General features: G+C 48.5%; 1 protein-coding gene across 1 annotated transcript in view; it reads left to right on the top strand.

The window, feature by feature from the left end:
• Positions 1 to 8,418, top strand: part of SLC22A3 (solute carrier family 22 (organic cation transporter), member 3) — a 31,590-nt gene that overhangs the window by 600 nt on the left and 22,572 nt on the right.

Below are 8,418 nucleotides of genomic sequence, written 5' to 3'. Positions count from 1 at the left end.
TGAAGGGTGGCTCTCCAAAGCCAAGCACCCCGTGCAAAGCCAAACACCCCACACAGAGATTGCTCTGTAGCTACAGGAATCTCAGATTAAAATAGAGTTAAGTCCTTGCAGCTGAGGCTTCTGGTGCTCAATTTTGGGTCCGCAACTTTGGTGGTGTAAACCCAAGTATAGCTGACTGATGCCACTTGCTGATCTGGATCACTGTATGCTATCCGTTCTCTGTATTTCCAGTACTGAACATTTATGTCTGCAGGTAACAAAAAAACCTGGTGGCAGACTGCCCTTCTGAGATGTAACAGTAGTCAGCAGAAATGATTATGCTTACTAAAGAAAAAAAACCAAACACACATTTTTGCCCAAAGCTATCATGCAGCTTTCCCCGAAACATCAGTCTCGGAGAACCGCAGACTGTTACCAGTAGTGGTAAGCGCTGGTAATTTTTATGGCTTTTTAATGAGGCTGCAAAAGGCCATTTACGATGCTTTCCTAGGAGATCTTCTGTGTAATCTGTAATCGTGCCATGGATGTGCTGTGGTCTGGCTCCAGCACACAGGCTGCACACCAGGAGTGTGTATTTTAAGGTCATCCTGACAGTAACTGTCACCAATGCAGTGATGAAAAATATGAAGTGTGCTTAGAGGGGTTGTCTAGGAGATCATCAAGGTGCACCACAAAATGTGTCCACACAGCCATGGGCCCTGGCTCCTGCCTCTCTCATGAGCCTCCCGCTGAGGTTTTTAATGGGATGCTTGCACTGGAGCTGTGCCCTCCGAAACACGGAGCAGGGCACAGCAGGCAAAGCTCTGAGTAAACGCTGAACTGAAAAGCAGTGCCTATCCCAACCTTCCAATTCACCATCCTTCCCCCATCCAGCTGGGACCGCTGGATCTGCTTGCAGGCTTCAGGCTCTTCAGAGCAGGAGCTTTGTGCTCTGAGCTCCGCATCTGACCTGAGCAGCTTTAACCAGGATCTGTGCTCAGGAGAAGATAAATCAGAGCACCTGGCTGGCCCTAGAACGAAGCTTCGGAACTGGCTTTTGTGTGTGATAGCTGAAATCAAGGCTGCTTGGAGGGCCGCAAGTGACACGCAGGGAGCTGGTGTCAAACTTGGGTCCCTGGGAATGACGTATCTCTGCCCTTGCTGGCAGTGGCAGCCGGGACTGGGTGGGCAGGAGGACGAATGCTGCCTGGGAGCCACAGCCTGGCTCTGGAGCGAATTGCAGGAGGCAGCCGTGGTGGGAAGGTTGTGCTGCTGCCTCCGAGGTACCTCTGCTGGGGGACTGGGAGGGGTTAGGTCATGGTGTCTTTCATCTGGGCAGTCTGTGCTAGCCATTCCCCTTAGAGCTTAAAAATAAAAACATAGAGAATCCTTTTCTTTCGTTGTTCCTTTTTTTTTCCTTCAGTCTTGCTGTAGGTGAAAGCATGTAAATTGTGTCCATAAGATTGTGCTCAGAGTCCGTTTATGGCAGCACTTTGTGTATCTAGCAAAGCCACTGTGATTTTCCAGCAGCGCTGAGCCACTGGGTACAGCTAAAAGAAAACGAAATCAGTGTTTGTGTTGCAGCAATAAATGGGAGTGAAAGGTTCAGTGTTCTCTGGAAAACACCTTGTCCATCTGCACCTTCTTCCCCCCTTCTCCGGGGGAGACCCTACTGAGGGAGGAGGAACGAAGGGATCCTTGTGGAAACGCTCCCCACCCGTGCTCCCAAAGGCACACATTGGGAAAGCCGGGGAGTAACAGTCTGCAAGTAGCAACAGGCTGGGACTGTCTGTCCCATGTGCGGGGCAGCAGGTCCCATCATCAGTGTCACTGCTGCTCCTAGAGGGACTCTTGCTGGCCAGGGGCACCTCGGCTGGAGGGCACTGGGCTGTGACCTGTGGCACATGCGTCCTCTTCCCAGTTTTGCAACATTTGTTGGATAAATCACGTCACACGAGGCTCAGTTTCTTCATCTAAAAAGGAAGTTTGTGGCACGCATGTCCTGGCTCAACTGCTTTGAGATCAGCTATTAAAAGGAGCTTGATATCTATTAATGTGTTACACATCCAGCAAAGACAATTTAAATCCCAGACTTAATTTAGTCTCCTTTCACTCAGCTGAGACTTCAATTTAAGCAAATCTGTGCTCTGTTTAATCAGATCACCAAACATGTCTTTTCTCATGTGTCTACTTGTAAATGCTTCCTTTCATCTGTGTGTGCAGAAATGTTTCTGTTTCTTTCAACTATCTTAAGATTTCTGGCACTTTATGTCTGGCTGAATCAACAGTGGAAGTGACCAGGGAGCCAAAGTTAAAAGCATGAGTTACATGACAATCTGAAGGACATATGTTCAGGGAGAGAGAGAAAAAAAAAAAAGTCAGGATACTGAAGGAGTTCTTCCAGGCTTATGGCAAGTGCAGACCTGGTGTGGATTTGCAGCATGGCAGGGGAGGCAGAGGGCAAATGCAGGCATGTAAAGCCTTCATTAGGAAAAGATGTCATATCACAGAGCAGGTCTGGCAGCCAAACCACAGGCTATCGCAATCAGTTCTGAGCACCCCGAAGAAGCTAAATCGTATGGCTGGAGGGAGTGACTTATGAGGGGTTGTGAAATAAATGGTATTGCAGTACTGGACTTCATTGCTCTGATTTGTGCATGTGTGGAGCATGCTGCTCACTGGCCGCTCTCTCATCTTGGATAGCTATCTTTTGCAAAAGCGCTCACAGTAGCACCAGCAGAAGGAAGCAGAGGAAGAAGGGGGAATGTGGATAATAAAAAGCACCCGCTGCTTTGTAAGCAGTACCTGAGGTGCCCGCTGCATCACCTGCTGCTGCGGGACTCCTGAGTCTCAGTGCTGGGGTACAGTGGGGTGCTGGGAGAACGTACCAGGATTTTCCTCCTTCAGGATTTGAGGAGAAGAGCAAAATCTATTAAGAAATCACCACAGGAGCAACACATGACAAAGCCAGTTAGCTTGGTCTAGTGACAGGTGACAGAGCATTGCTAAAGGTTCCCTTTTAAAATCTTCTTTTGACGACTAATGGGCTCTGAGAGGAGGTTCCTACTTCTGCAATGACATGCCTAAGGGTCTCTGTGCTCCATTGCTTTAGGTCAGGCTTTTCTGTGAGGGCAATCCAGATCGGAGAAGGAGTTGTCCAGTGGTGCTGCACACACAGCCCAGCACCGTGGTGACCGAGTTAGAGTTGAGCAAACTGGAGCTGGGATGATGTAAAGGTTTCAAGATATCAGCAAAGTCCTCCATTATGTGTAAAACTTGGCAGTGACCCCGCTGACGCAATGGTATCACAGGTAGTGGATGTGCGCAGAGGACCTTGCCCTGGTGCAATCTGCTCCCGTTTAATCGAGCGGGTCTTGCACAGGTCCCTGTGAAATTGGAAGACGCAGCCGCGTGCGTCAGCGGCGGGACGGGAACCTAGTGGCTTCTCAGATTTTGCTTGGAGAGGGAGGTTGAGGGGGTAATTATTGAGCTAAATCCATGCCTGGCTCGTGCCAGCGCATGCCATCTGAAATGATGCTGGTCGTAGCAGGTGGCTGGCCTGCTCGGGAGGGACGGCTGGTGACAGCAGCACCTCTCACGGGGGGAGGAGGGCAGGAGAGGACGGCCTTTCTACACAGCAGACGGAGCAGGTGGAAGAGCAGGGGTGTCGGGGGCCTGCGGTGGACCGGGGGGGCTGCAGCCTCGTGCTCTGGCCCAGGGGTCTGGAAGGGAGCCCAGGTCACCCCCTGCGCTCTGTAACACTTGCAGTAGGAAGCGTGTTGCCTGCCATCTCCTGCCGGGTGAGCCTGGTGAGGGACACACGTACCCAGGACATACAGAAGTCAATAAATCTAATTTCCCCAGGAAACTGTGCTGAAGATTGAGTCACTGACCTTTAAAACTGCTGGACTTTGGCACCGTGTACTTTTGTCCCAGTGGAGAAAGTCTAGCACTCTGCAAAAGGGCGGCTGGTGATCGTTTGCAAAGCGCTAGCCGTTTTATTCACACATTTTTGGGGGTGATGCCTCCTAGAGGCATGTGCGTGAATTACAATCGCGTCTGCAAGTTGAATGGCCTGTGGCGGTGGCTAAAAGGAAGAGGGAAGTCTACAAGGGCATCAGCAGCGTAGCACAGCTGGCATATTTCAGGCTTATTAGCAGCCTTTGTTGGCAGGAGTTCAGCAGAAGGGACCGATTCCAATATGCCCTGTCTGCAGCAAGTCTTCACGCCGTAGATGATATCATTTCAAGACCTGGCAACAATTTATTGCCAAAGTGTGAGGTCTGAGGTGGACAAACGGTCATCTGAACATACCCTGTTGCACCTGCTGGGAATAAATCTTCTTACGCCTTTGCTTGCCAGCTGTCTCAGAAAATAACTGGCAGCCAGCATTTGCAGAGAAACCTGTAAGTAAAGCAATAATGTTTGTCTCATAGTTTTTATAGTCCCTCAGAGCAGGAGATAACATGGCAGTCGAGCTCAGGGTGAAGAAAGCACAGCCGGTCCTTTTGCTGTCCTCCTCCAAGGCAATAAACAGTGCAATTCACCCTCAAAGTGTTGCTCTAGTGTGATTATTGTCATTGGCATGGCAGTACCCTGACTTATTTCCACTGTCATGGTGGGATTAATATTAAGCAGTGGAGGGAAAGGGAAAAAGGGCAGACAGAGGAGCAGAGGGAGCAGCAATTACTGAATTTCTTATGAAGCTCTAACTAAGCTTTCCCCATATGAGAGGGGCTTGAGCAGTTCCTTGCACGGGTTTTGCCAGTGGGACTATGTTTCTGTCACCGCCATTGAGCCAGCTGGTACTGGCTGAGCATTTGGGCCTTGGTTTTTCTTATTGTTTTTAGGACAGCTGCTGTATTCCTCCCTTTAGGAGATGGTAAGTTTCTCCATCTCCCTCTTGCTTTGGCCGTGGATAGACAGAAGAAAGAAGAAGGACAGAACAGGTCTTCTCTCCTGGGAGGCTCAAGGAGTCCAGGTGATCTGAGTGGCAGGGACGCGAAGGTACCAGCCAGGCTTTGGGCCATGCATAGGAGAGAAACCTCCAAAGCTTTCAAAGCTAAGCTGTTCTTCAGGCCTTGAGCCACAGTGCCCTGGGAGAAGGGTAAAGCCTGACTCCATTTGTCCTGTTAAGTGCTCAGCTTGAAACCAGACATGGAGAAGGACAGTGTCCTTGCTTAGTCCCTTAGCACTCTGACAGAAGCTTTGACAGAAAGAAAAAAAAGGTAATTTCTCCCTTTCCACTGCGTGCGCTTGCAGGGTGTTTTGTTGCAGTAAGGATCTGTGAAAGATAGCAGTTTGACAGCCCAGAGGACAAGAGCGACAAAGAAGAGCTGCCCAGCAACAAATAAGGAACCTGCAACGAACAGTCTGAATCTCACCAGGTTTCCTTAAACAATAAATATTGCCCTGAGCTGTTTGCACCGGGAATGGAAGGGTAAACCAGCCTCTGTTTGGCTACTTGTATGAATGCCACTTAAAATGTGTGTGGGCTCTCAATACGCTGTTGTAATTGGGCTCAGGAATCACTGTAGATCTCTTTGTTGAAGAGTTTCATCCATAATTTTGAAATTTAATTGTAACAGGCAGTAAATGCTTCCAAACTCCTACTCAAAGTTGCTACATTTTGAGGAGCTTTTTATGACATGTTATCATTTAAAGCAAAGCATTTCTACAGGGATAGGTGTGCTGAAGTGTTTTGGGACTTGCTCAGTGCATAAAGGCCTCTCAGGTACCAGGAATTACGAGTCTGCGGTTAGTCTGCGTGTCAAACTAAAATGGAAAATGTTTGCCTTCTGCCAAAGCCATGAAGAAATGAAAAGTTGCCACAGCCCCCGTGTTTCCCAGTCATTAGTCATGTATGAGCATTTCTTCCGTTCCCATCTCAGCCAGTTCCCACTCCTTTCTATAGAGATTACTCCACTAATGAACTACAGGGGCCCAGTGCAAAACCCCTTCCTTCTCCCAGGAGATCTCGCTCAGGTGGTTTGCTGCTGCTTTAGAGGTCAGCAAAGTGCACCAGTGCAGTTCCTTCCAGCCACACCACTGCTACTGTAAATCCGCACTGGGATTTCGTGTTGATGTTCAAGCCTCTAGTGGGTGGGAAAACATTCATCACAGGGATGTATCTCCAAGCAGGAGTGGATGGCTGCCCATACTGCGAGGCCGTCGGGGTGGAAGGGACTGATTTTCCCCACTCTGTTAAGGACACTATAGAAGGGCATGTCCTGAAGGAACTGGTTCCTGCTGCCTGTCTCTGTTGGCAGCACCTCACTTCTGCTCAGGGTGACAGCTCATTGCCAAGGCTAAGAGGAAAGGAGTGCAGATGTGGGTTGCTTATCAATTTGGGCAGCGCAACCTTTTTCAGTCAGCTTCCTAAATGGAAGGAGGCTGTGTTCAGGCACACAATGCTTTTTGTCATACAGTGGATAGAAATCGTGCAGGCAAGCGTGGCACTGAATGCAGAGAGGAGTTGCAGGGTTGTGCTGGGTGCATGCACTTGTGCAGTGAAGGGCTTAGTAGGGAGCATGGCTGGAGCTGGTCAGCTGAGCTAGTTCACCTGCTTGATGATTGCAATGAGGAGCCGGCTAGGTAGGTTTTAACAAGGTCTACGTGTAGCCAGCGCTATACAGGTCAACAAATAGGCTTAAGATCAGGGGCAAAAAAACCTAAGGCTTTTCTTTCTTTTTCATATCCTTCCCCCCGCCCCTCCCGCAGTAAATGTTTTAGCAATTAAATTTCAAGTCTATGGAGGAAAGGGGACTGAACACAGGCCACGGTGACATTCCCTTTCTGATGTGCTGTCCTGGGTGAGCTTATTCAAGTGAAAGCAGAAACGTTTACTTCACGGCTTAGACATGCACTGTGAGGACACTGTTTGTGGACAGAGACACCTACAAACGCACAGGGAGGACAGGATAGTAAGGTATCTTCACTCCAACGTCTCCCAAATGTTTCTCCAGAATATGTCCCAAATTTTGCAGCAGCAGGGGTGTGCTGTTGCAACCAAAGAGGTGATGCTTCTGAAGGGAAACTTCAGCTGGCTCCCAGCTTGCCTAGGGTTGTGTGGTGCTCAGCAATGAGCCACTGGTCTCACATGTCTTCTGCAGCTTATTTTCAATTGGTGTGAGCTGTAGCTCTTCTTCCCTGGAGGTGCCAAACTGGAAGGTTCGGGAAGAAAACAAAGAAAACCAAAGTCAGCTGTGGTCTAGACAGATAGAGAGCCCTGGAATTTTTGATTCTCAATGTTACCAATTTTGGAAACCAAGTGGGATCACGGGAGGGTAGTCTGTGACATTTAAAGACCATATGCTGGGATTTTTTTAGTGTTATGAGACGAACGTGTACTTTCAGGGAATGGGATCTTCTATTACTCACAATGGGAGATGGTTATTGACAGGGATATCTCTTCTGCTCCTTGATGCCACTGGGTATTTGCATGGAAGTGCTCCTGGTCGGTGAGCTCCTCACAACATGGACCGCATCTGCCTGGGCATAGGAGCAGCCTGTGTGGTAGGAGTGTGAACGTCAGCCCATGCATGGACGGGCATATGACCGTTCAGAAACAGAGAGGAGGCACCGCTCGGCTCCCTTTTGTGGAGGCTGCTAGCAAGAGACATGGGAGATGTTTTGGGCGAGTGTTGTAGGAGTGTTATATACTGGCTAACTGGAGACAGGCTGAAATCCTAGGTAAACAGATGCAGATGCTTTTCCTCCAAGTGATGCAGATAGGAATAACTATCAGGCACAACCAAACCAGGTCACAGCTGAAGTGGTGATGTGGGTCTGACAGGCGGCTTGGATCAAAAAAAGATCTCTGCAAGGCTGCAATTCTCTTTTAAAGGTTACATTCCACTCTAAAGGTTATATTTGCAAACGAAAAGCAAGACATTAGCAGGGTGATGACTTAAATGCTAGGTGCTATGTCAAGCAAACAGAAAAGATCTGAGAATGCTTATCTGTACTAGAAGTTATTTAAATACTTAGAAAATAACAAAGTGCAGGAGAGTACAGTTAGCGTATTGTCACTAATCTCTTCAGAAAGAGCTTATGGTTTCTTAGAAATTTTCTGTATTTTCCTATTTCCTAGAATATTTAAAATATTTGAGTATATTGTTAGCCAAGAGCTAGTTTCAGTTGCTGTCTAAATCATCTGAAATGGCTGTTCAGATGAAAGAGTCCTCTCCGTTAAAGATATTTTTTCCCTCTCTCTTTCTGGCATGCGTTCGTTCTCCTGCCCTCTTTCATGACAACTTATTCATTGCCTGTTTACAGTAAAGAGGGATCAAATTATTTAAAAAATAAATATACCCTTTGAAAAAGGATCAAAAGTATAAACCCTGAAGGCCAGTGCCTGCAGCGGGCGCTGGGGCTGGTCCCTCCTGGCAGCTCTGTGCAGGCTGGCTGCTTGCCTGGGCATGGCTCCAGCGCTGCCCG

The sequence above is a fragment of the Fulmarus glacialis genome, unplaced genomic scaffold (genome assembly GCF_000690835.1).
Source record: "Fulmarus glacialis isolate BGI_N327 unplaced genomic scaffold, ASM69083v1 scaffold11742, whole genome shotgun sequence".
NCBI lineage: Eukaryota > Metazoa > Chordata > Aves > Procellariiformes > Procellariidae > Fulmarus > Fulmarus glacialis.
Note: the sequence above shows the minus strand (reverse complement) of the source record. Positions and strands in the feature narration are given on the sequence as shown.